Raw genomic sequence first — 10295 nt, forward strand, 5'->3', positions numbered from 1 at the left:
CTGATAAGGGGTGCTATAAAGGTAGCAGCCAGTCAGGCAGCGGCACTGGAGCGAGCAAACAGAGCTGTAAACGGGAGTTTGAGTGGGAGTTCTGTTGGAGGATAAGGCATTTTTGTGTGTGTTCGGTTCTGTATTGGTGGTATCTGTTTGTGTAGAGGCTTGGAGGGGCTTTGTGCTGGGAGAGAAGATGAGCCCTGATTAGCGGGCGGGGCTTCGCTGATTAGGGGTCCTATGAAGGTAGCTGCCAGTCAGGCAGCGTCACAGACAGCTGCAGGGGCACAGGAGCTAGCAAACAGAGCTCTAAACAGGGGAGTTTGAGTGGGAGTTCCGTTGGAAGAGAAGGTATTTGTGTGTGTTTGGTTTTGTATTGGTAGTATCTGTATGTGTAGGGGCTTTGTGCTGGGAGAGAAGCTGAGCCCTGATTAGGGGGCGGGGCTTCACTGACTAGGGGTCCTATAAAGGTAGCAGCCAGTCAGGCAGCGGCACTGGAGCTAGCAAACAGAGCTGTAAACGGGAGTTTGAGTGGGAGTTCCGTTGGAAGAGAAGGTATTTGTGTGTGTTTGGTTTTGTATTGGTAGTATCTGTATGTGTAGGGGCTTTGTGCTGGGAGAGAAGCTGAGCCCTGATTAGGGGGCGGGGCTTCACTGACGAGGGGTCCTATAAAGGGAGCAGCCAGTCAGGCAGCGGAACTGGAGCTAGCAAACAGAGCTGTAAACAGGGGAGTTTGAGAGGGAGTTCTGTTGGAGGAGAAGGTATTTGTGTGTGTGTGTTTGGTTTTGTATTGGTAGTATCTGTATGTGTAGGGGCTTTGTGCTGGGAGAGAAGCTGAGCCCTGGTTAGGGGGCGGGGCTTGACTGATAAGGGGTCCTATAAAGGTAGCAGCCAGTCAGGCAGCGGCACAGACAGCTGCAGCGGCACAGGAGCTAGCAAACAGAGCTGTAAACAGGGGAGTTTGAGTGGGAGTTCTGTTGGAGGAGAAGGTATTTGTGTGTGTTCGGTTTTGCATTGGTAGTATCTGTATGTGTAGAGGCCTGGAGGGGTTTCGTGCTGGGAGAGAAGCTGAGCCCTGATTAGGGGGCGGGGCTTCCCTGACTAGGGGTCCTATAAAAGTAGCAGCCAGTCAGGCAACGGCACAGGAGCTAGCAAACAGAGCTGTAAACAGGGGAGTTTGAGTGGGAGTTCTGTTGGAGGAGAAGGCATTTGTGTGTGTGTTTGGTTTTGTATTGGTGGTATCTGTGTGTGTAGAGGCTTGGAGGGGCTTTGTGCTGGGAGAGAAGCTGAGCCCTGATTAGGGGGCGGGGCTTCACTGACTAGGGGTCCTATAAAGGGAGCAGCCAGTCAGGCAGCGACACAGACAGCTGCAGCGGTACAGGAGCTAGCAAACAGAGCTGTAAACGGGGTAGTTTGAGTGGGAGTTCTGTGGGAGGAGAAGGTATTTGTGTGTGTGTTTGGTTTTGTATTTGTAGAGGCTTGGAGGGGCTTTGTGCTGGGAGAGAAGCTGAGCCCTGATTAGGGGGCGGGGCTTCACTGACTAGGGGTCCTATAAAGGGAGCAGCCAGTCAGGCAGCGTCACAGACAGCTGCAGGGGCACAGGAGCTAGCAAACAGAGCTGTAAACAGGGGAGTTTGAGTGGGAGTTCTGTTGGAGGAGAAGGCATTTGTGTGTGTGTTTGGTTTTGTATTGGTGGTATATGTATGTGTAGAGGCTTGGAGGGGCTTTGTGCTGGGAGAGAAGCTGAGCCCTGATTAGGGGGCGGGGCTTCACTGACTAGGGGTCCTATAAAGGGAGCAGCCAGTCAGGCAGCGGCACAGGAGCTAGCAAACAGAGCTGTAAACGGGGTAGTTTGAGTGGGAGTTCTGTTGGAGGAGAAGGTATTTGTGTGTGTTTGGTTTTGTGTTGGTGGTATCTGTATGTGTAGGGGCTTTGTGCTGGGAGAGAAGCTGAGCCCTGATTAGGGGGCGGGGCTTCACTGACTAGGGTTTCCTATAAAGGGAGCAGCCAGTCAGGCAGCGACACAGACAGCTGCAGCGGCACAGGAGCTAGCAAACAGAGATGTAAACAGGGGAGTTTGAGTGGGAGTTCTGTTGGAGGAGAAGATATTTGTCTGTGTGTGTTTGGTTTTGTATTGGTAGTATCTGTATGTGTAGGGGCTTTGTGCTGGGAGAGAAGCCTGGCCCTGATTAGGGGGCGGGGCTTCACTGACGAGGGGTCCTATAAAGGGAGCAGCCAGTCAGGCAGCGACACAGACAGCTACAGCGGTACAGGAGCTAGCAAACAGAGCTGTAAACAGGGGAGTTTGAGTGGGAGTTCTGTTGGAGGAGAAGGTATTTGTGTGTGTTTGGTTTTGTATTGGTAGTATCTGCATGTGTAGGGGCTTTGTGCTGGGAGAAAAGCTGAGCCCTGATTAGGGGGCGGGGCTTCACTGACTAGGGGTCCTATAAAGGGAGCAGCCAGTCAGGTGGCGGCACGGACAGCTGCAGCGGCACAGGAGCTAGCAAACAGAGCTGTAAACAGGGGAGTTTGAGTGGGAATTCTGTTGGAGGAGAAGGTATTTGTGTGTGTTTGGTTTTGTATTGGTAGTATCTGTATGTGTAGGGGCTTTGTGCTGGGAGAGAAGCCTGGCCCTGATTAGGGGGCGGGGCTTCACTGACGAGGGGTCCTATAAAGGGAGCAGCCAGTCAGGCAGCGGCACAGGAGCTAGCAAACAGAGCTGTAAACAGGGGAGTTTGAGTGGGAGTTCTGTTGGAGGAGAAGGTATTTGTGTGTGTTTGGTTTTGTATTGGTAGTATCTGTATGTGTAGAGGCTTGGAGGGGCTTTGTGCTGGGAGAGAACCTGAGCCCTGATTAGGGGGCGGGGCTTCACTGACTAGGGGTCCTATAAAGGTAGCAGCCAGTCAGGCAGCGGCACAGACAGCTGCAGCGGCACAGGAGCTAGCAAACAGAGCTGTAAACAGGGGAGTATGAGTGGGAGTTCTGTTGGAGGAGAAGGTATTTGTGTGTGTGTGTTTGGTTTTGTATTGGTAGTATCTGTATGTGTAGGGGCTTTGTGCTGGGAGAGAAGCTGAGCCCTGGTTAGGGGGCGGGGCTTGACTGATAAGGGGTCCTATAAAGGTAGCAGCCAGTCAGGCAGCGGCACAGGAGCTAGCAAACAGAGCTGTAAACAGGGGAGTTTGAGTGGGAGTTCTGTTGGAGGAGAAGGTATTTGTGTGTGTTTGGTTTTGTATTGGTAGTATCTGTATGTGTAGGGGCTTTGTGCTTGGGAGAGAAGCTGAGCCCTGATTAGGGGGCGGGGCTTCACTGACTAGGGGTCCTATAAAGGTACCAGCCAGTCAGGCAGCAGCACAGACAGCTGCAGCGGCACTGGAGCTAGCAAACAGAGCTGTAAACGGGAGTTTGAGTGGGAGTTCTGTGGGAGGAGAAGGCATTTGTGTGTGTGTTTGGTTTTGTATTGGTGGTATCTGTGTGTGTAGAGGCTTGGAGGGGCTTTGTGCTGGGAGAGAAGCTGAGCCCTGATAAAGGGGCGGGGCTTCACTGACTAAGGGTCCTATAAAGGGAGCAGCCAGTCAGGCAGGGACACAGACAGCTGCAGCGGTACAGGAGCTAGCAAACAGAGCTGTAAACGGGGTAGTTTGAGTGGGAGTTCTGTGGGAGGAGAAGGTATTTGTGTGTGTGTTTGGTTTTGTATTTGTAGAGGCTTGCTGGGGCTTTGTGCTGGGAGAGAAGCTGAGCCCTGATTAGGGGGCGGGGCTTCACTGACTAGGGGTCCTACAAAGGGAGCAGCCAGTCAGGCAGCGGCACAGGAGCTAGCAAACAGAGGTGTAAACAGGGGAGTTTGAGTGGGAGTTCTGTTGGAGGAGAAGGTATTTGTGTGTGTTTGGTTTTTTATTGGTAGTATCTGTATGTGTAGAGGCTTGGAGGGGCTTTGTGCTGGGAGAGAAGATGAGCCCTGATTAGGGGGCGGGGCTTCCCTGACTAGGGGTCCTATAAAGGTAGCAGCCAGTCAGGCAGCGGCACAGGAGCTAGCAAACAGAGTTGTAAACAGGGGAGTTTGAGTGGGAGTTCTGTTGGAGGAGAAGGTATTTGTGTGTGTTTGGTTTTGTATTGGTAGTATCTGTATGTGTAGGGGCTTTGTGCTGGGAGAAAAGCTGAGCCCTGATTAGGGGGCGGGGCTTCACTGACTAGGGTTTCCTATAAAGGGAGCAGCCAGTCAGGCAGCGACACAGACAGCTGCAGCGGCACAGGAGCTAGCAAACAGAGCTGTAAACAGGGGAGTTTGAGTGGGAGTTCTGTTGGAGGAGAAGGTATTTGTTTGTGTTTGGTTTTGTATTGGTAGTATCTGTATGTGTAGAGGCTTGGAGGGGCTTTGTGCTGGGAGAGAACCTGAGCCCTGATTAGGGGGCGGGGCTTCACTGACTAGGGGTCCTATAAAGGTAGCAGCCAGTCAGGCAGCGGCACAGACAGCTGCAGGGGCACAGGAGCTCGCAAACAGAGCTGTAAACAGGGGAGTTTGAGTGGGAGTTCTGTTGGAGGAGAAGGTATTTGTGTGTGTTTGGTTTTGTGTTGGTGGTATCTGTATGTGTAGGTGCTTTGTGCTGAGAGAGAAGCTGAGCCCTGATTAGGGGGCGGGGCTTCACTGACTAGGGGTCCTATAAAGGCAGCAGCCAGTCAGGCAGCGGCACAGACAGCTGCAGCGGCACAGGAGCTAGCAAAGAGAGCTGTAAACAGGGGAGTTTGAGTGGGAGTTCTGTTGGAGGAGAAGGTATTTGTGTGTGTGTGTTTGGTTTTGTATTGGTGGTATCTGTATGTGTAGAGGCTTGGAGGGGCTTTGTGCTGGGAGAGAAGCTGAGCCCTGATTAGGGGGCGGGGCTTCACTGACGAGGGGTCCTATAAAGGTAGCAGCCAGTCAGGCAGCGGAACAGGAGCTAGCAAACTGAGCTGTAAACAGGGGAGTTTGAGAGAGAGTTCTGTTGGAGGAGAAGGTATTTGTGTGTGTGTGTTTGGTTTTGTATTGTTAGTATCCGTATGTGCAGGGGCTTTGTGCTGGGAGAGAAGGTGAGCCCTTATTAGTGGGCGGGGCTTCCCTGACTAGGGGTCCTATAAAGGTAGCAGCCAGTCAGGCAGCGGCACTGGAGCTAGCAAACAGAGCTGTAAACGGGAGTTTGAGTGGGAGTTCTGTTGGAGGATAAGGCATTTGTGTGTGTGTTTGGTTTTGTATTGGTGGTATCTGTGTGTGTAGAGGCTTGGAGGGGCTTTGTGCTGGGAGAGAAGATGAGCCCTGATTAGGGGGCGGGCTTCACTGACTAGGGGTCCTAAAAAGGGAGCAGCCAGTCAGGCAGCGACACAGACAGCTGCAGCGGTACAGGAGCTAGCAAACAGAGCTGTAAACAGGGGAGTTTGAGTGGGAGTTCTGTTGGAGGAGAAGGTATTTGTGTGTGTTTGGTTTTGTATTGGTGGTATCTGTATGTGTAGGGGCTTTGTGCTGGGAGAGAAGCTGAGCCCTGATTAGGGGGCGGGGCTTCACTGACTAGGGGTCCTAAAAAGGGAGCAGCCAGTCAGGCAGCGACACAGACAGCTGCAGCGGCCCAGGAGCTAGCAAACAGAGGTGTAAACAGGGGAGTTTGAGTGGGAGTTCTGTTGGAGGAGAAGGCATTTGTGTGTGTGTTTGGTTTTGTATTGCTGGTATCTGTATGTGTAGAGGCTTGGAGGGGCTTTGTGTTGGGAGCGAAGCTGAGCCCTGATTAGGTTGCGGGGCTTCACTGACTAGGGGTCCTATAAAGGTAGCAGCCAGTCAGGCAGCGGCACTGGAGCTAGCAAACAGAGCTGTAAACGGGAGTTTGAGTGGGAGTTCTGTTGGAGGATAAGGCATTTGTGTGTGTGTTTGGTTTTGTATTGGTAGTATCTGTATGTGTAGGGGCTTTGTGCTGGGAGAGAAGCTGAGCCCTGATTAGGGGGCGGGGCTTCACTGACGAGGGGTCCTATAAAGGGAGCAGCCAGTCAGGCAGCGACACAGACAGCTGCAGCGGTACAGGAGCTAGCAAACAGAGCTGTAAACAGGGGAGTTTGAGTGGGGGTTCTGTTGGAGGAGAAGGTATTTGTGTGTGTTTGCTTTTGTATTTGTACAGGCTTGGAGGGGCTTTGTGCTGGGAGAGAAGCTGAGACCTGATTAGGGGGCGGGGCTTCACTGACTAGGGGTCCTATAAAGGGAGCAGCCAGTCAGGCAGCGACACAGACAGCTGCAGCGGCACAGGAGCTAGCAAACAGAGCTGTAAACAGGGGAGTTTGAGTGGGAGTTCTGTTGGAGGAGAAGGTATTTGTGTGTGTTTGGTTTTGTATTGGTAGTACCTGTATGTGTAGAGGCCTGGAGGGGTTTTGTGCTGGGAGAGAACCTGAGCCCTGATTAGGGGGCGGGGCTTCCCTGACTAGGGGTCCTATAAAAGTAGCAGCCAGTCAGGCAGCGGCACAGGAGCTAGCAAACAGAGCTGTAAACAGGGGATTTTGAGTGGGAGTTGTGTTGGAGGAGAAGGAATTTGTGTGTGTTTGGTTTTGTGTTGGTGGTATCTGCATGTGTAGGGGCTTTGTGGTGGGAGAGAAGCTGAGCCCTGATTATGGGGCGGGGCTTCACTGACGAGGGGTCCTATAAAGGGAGCAGCCAGTCAGGCAGCGACACAGACAGCTGCAGCGGCACAGGAGCTAGCAAACAGAGCTGTAAACAGGGGAGTTTGAGTGGGAGTTCTGTTGGAGGAGAAGGTATTTGTGTGTGTTTGGTTTTGTATTGGTGGTATCTGTATGTGTATAGGCTTGTAGGGGCTTTGTGATGGGAGAGAAGCTGAGCCCTGATTAGGGGGCGGGGCTTCGCTGACTAGGGGTCCTTTGATTGTAGCAGCCAGTCAGGCAGCGGCACAGACAGCTGCAGTGGCACAGGAGCTAGCAAAGAGAGCTGTAAACAGGGGAGTTTGAGTGGGAGTTCTGTTGGAGGAGAAAGTATTTGTGTGTGTGTGTGTTTGGTTTTGTATTGGTGGTATCTGTATGTGTAGAGGCTTGGAGGGGCTTTGTGCTGGGAGAGAAGCTGAGCCCTGCTTAGGGGGCGGGGCTTCACTGACGAGGGGTCCTATAAAGGTAGCAGCCAGTCAGGCAGCGGAACAGGAGCTAGCAAACTGAGCTGTAAACAGGGGAGTTTGAGAGAGAGTTCTGTTGGAGGAGAAGGTGTTTGTGTGTGTGTGTTTGGTTTTGAATTGTTAGTATCCGTATGTGCAGGGGCTTTGTGCTGGGAGAGAAGCTGAGCCCTTATTAGTGGGCGGGGCTTCCCTGACTAGGGGTCCTATAAAGGTAGCAGCCAGTCAGAAAGCGGCACTGGAGCTAGCAAACAGAGCTGTAAACGGGAGTTTGAGTGGGAGTTCTGTTGGAGGATAAGGCATTTGTGTGTGTGTTTGGTTTTGTATTGGTGGTATCTGTGTGTGTAGAGGCTTGGAGGGGCTTTGTGCTGGGAGAGAAGATGAGCCCTGATTAGGGGGCGGGGCTTCACTGACTAGGGGTCCTAAAAAGGGAGCAGCCAGTCAGGCAGCGACACAGACAGCTGCAGCGGTACAGGAGCTAGCAAACAGAGCTGTAAACAGGGGAGTTTGAGTGGGAGTTCTGTTGGAGGAGAAGGTATTTGTGTGTGTGTGTTTGGTTTTGTATTGGTAGTATCTGTATGTGTAGGGGCTTTGTGCTGGGAGAGAAGCTGAGCCCTGGTTAGGGGGCGGGGCTTGACTGATAAGGGGTCCTATAAAGGTAGCAGCCAGTCAGGCAGCGGCACAGGAGCTAGCAAACAGAGCTGTAAACAGGGGAGTTTGAGTGGGAGTTCGGTTGGAGGAGAAGGTATTTGTGTGTGTTTAGTTTTGTGTTGGTGGTATCTGTATGTGTAGGGGCTTTGTGCTGGGAGAGAAGCTGAGCCCTGATTAGGGGGCGGGGCTTCACGGACGAGGGGTCCTATAAAGGGAGCAGCCAGTCAGGCGGCAACACAGACAGCTGCAGCGGCCCAGGAGCTAGCAAACAGAGGTGTAAACAGGGGAGTTTGAGTGGGAGTTCTGTTGGAGGAGAAGGCATTTGTGTGTGTGTTTGGTTTTGTATTGCTGGTATCTGTATGTGTAGAGGCTTGGAGGGGCTTTGTGTTGGGAGCGAAGCTGAGCCCTGATTAGGTTGCGGGGCTTCACTGACTAGGGGTCCTATAAAGGTAGCAGCCAGTCAGGCAGCGGCACTGGAGCTAGCAAACAGAGCTGTAAACGGGAGTTTGAGTGGGAGTTCTGTTGGAGGATAAGGCATTTGTGTGTGTGTTTGGTTTTGTATTGGTGGTATCTGTGTGTGTAGAGGCTTGGAGGGGCTTTGTGCTGGGAGAGAAGATGAGCCCTGATTAGCGGGCGGGGCTTCGCTGATTAGGGGTCCTATGAAGGTAGCCGCCAGTCAGGCAGCGTCACAGACAGCTGCAGGGGCACAGGAGCTAGCAAACAGAGCTGTAAACAGGGGAGTTTGAGTGGGAGTTCCGTTGGAAGAGAAGGTATTTGTGTGTGTTTGGTTTTGTATTGGTAGTATCTGTATGTGTAGGGGCTTTGTGCTGGGAGAGAAGCTGAGCCCTGATTAGGGGGCGGGGCTTCACTGACTAGGGGTCCTATAAAGGGAGCAGCCAGTCAGGCAGCGACACAGACAGCTGCAGCGGTACAGGAGCTAGCAAACAGAGCTGTAAATGGGGTAGTTTGAGTGGGAGTTCTGTGGGAGGAGAAGGTATTTGTGCGTGTTTGGTTTTGTATGTGTAGAGGCTTGGAGGGGCTTTGTGCTGGGAGAGAAGATGAGCCCTGATTAGGGGGCGGGGCTTCCGTGACTAGGGGTCCTATGAAGGTAGCCGCCAGTCAGGCAGCGGCACAGGAGCTAGCAAACAGAGCTGTAAACAGGGGATTTTGAGTGGGAGTTCTGTTGGAGGAGAAGGTATTTGTGTGTGTTTGGTTTTGTGTTGGTGGTATCTGCATGTGTAGGGGCTTTGTGGTGGGAGAGAAGCTGAGCCCTGATTAGGGGGCGGGGCTTCACTGACGAGGGGTCCTATAAAGGGAGCAGCCAGTCAGGCAGCGACACAGACAGCTGCAGCGGCACAGGAGCTAGCAAACAGAGCTGTAAACAGGGGAGTTTGAGTGGGAGTTCTGTTGGAGGAGAAGGTATTTGTGTGTGTTTGGTTTTGTATTGGTGGTATCTGTATGTGTATAGGCTTGTAGGGGCTTTGTGATGAGAGAGAAGCTGAGCCCTGATTAGGGGGCGGGGCTTCGCTGACTAGGGGTCCTATGATTGTAGCAGCCAGTCAGGCAGCGGCACAGACAGCTGCAGTGGCACAGGAGCTAGCAAAGAGAGCTGTAAACAGGGGAGTTTGAGTGGGAGTTCTGTTGGAGGAGAAGGTATTTGTGTGTGTGTGTGTTTGGTTTTGTATTGGTGGTATCTGTATGTGTAGAGGCTTGGAGGGGCTTTGTGCTGGGAGAGAAGCTGAGCCCTGCTTAGGGGGCGGGGCTTCACTGACGAGGGGTCCTATAAAGGGAGCAGCCAGTCAGGCAGCGACACAGACAGCTGCAGCGGTACAGGAGCTAGCAAACAGAGCGGTAAACGGGAGTTTGAGTGGGAGTTCTGTTGGAGGAGAAGGCATTTGTGTGTGTGTTTGGTTTTGTATTGGTGGTATCTGTATGTGTAGAGGCTTGGAGGGGCTTTGTGTTGGGAGCGAAGCTGAGCCCTGATTAGGGGGCGGGGCTTCACTGACTAGGGGTCCTACAAAGGGAGCAGCCAGTCAGGCAGCGGCACAGGAGCTAGCAAACAGAGGTGTAAACAGGGGAGTTTGAGTGGGAGTTCTGTTGGAGGAGAAGGTATTTGTGTGTTTGGTTTTTTATTGGTAGTATCTGTATGTGTAGAGGCTTGGAGGGGCTTTGTGCTGGGAGAGAAGATGAGCCCTGATTAGGGGGCGGGGCTTCACTGACTAGGGGTCCTATAAAGGGAGCAGCCAGTCAGGCGGCGGCACGGACAGCTGCAGCGGCCCAGGAGCTAGCAAACAGAGCTGTAAACAGGGGAGTTTGAGTGGGAGTTCTGTTGGAGGAGAAGGTATTTGTGTGTGTTTGGTTTTGTGTTGGTGGTATCTGTATGTGTAGGGGCTTTGTGCTGGGAGAGAAGCTGAGCCCTGATTAGGGGGCGGGGCTTCACTGACGAGGGGTCCTATAAAGGGAGCAGCCAGTCAGGCAGCAGCACAGACAGCTGCAGCGGTACAGGAGCTAGCAAACAGAGCTGTAAACAGG

The sequence above is a fragment of the Lepidochelys kempii genome, chromosome 26, assembly GCF_965140265.1.
Source record: "Lepidochelys kempii isolate rLepKem1 chromosome 26, rLepKem1.hap2, whole genome shotgun sequence".
NCBI lineage: Eukaryota > Metazoa > Chordata > Testudines > Cheloniidae > Lepidochelys > Lepidochelys kempii.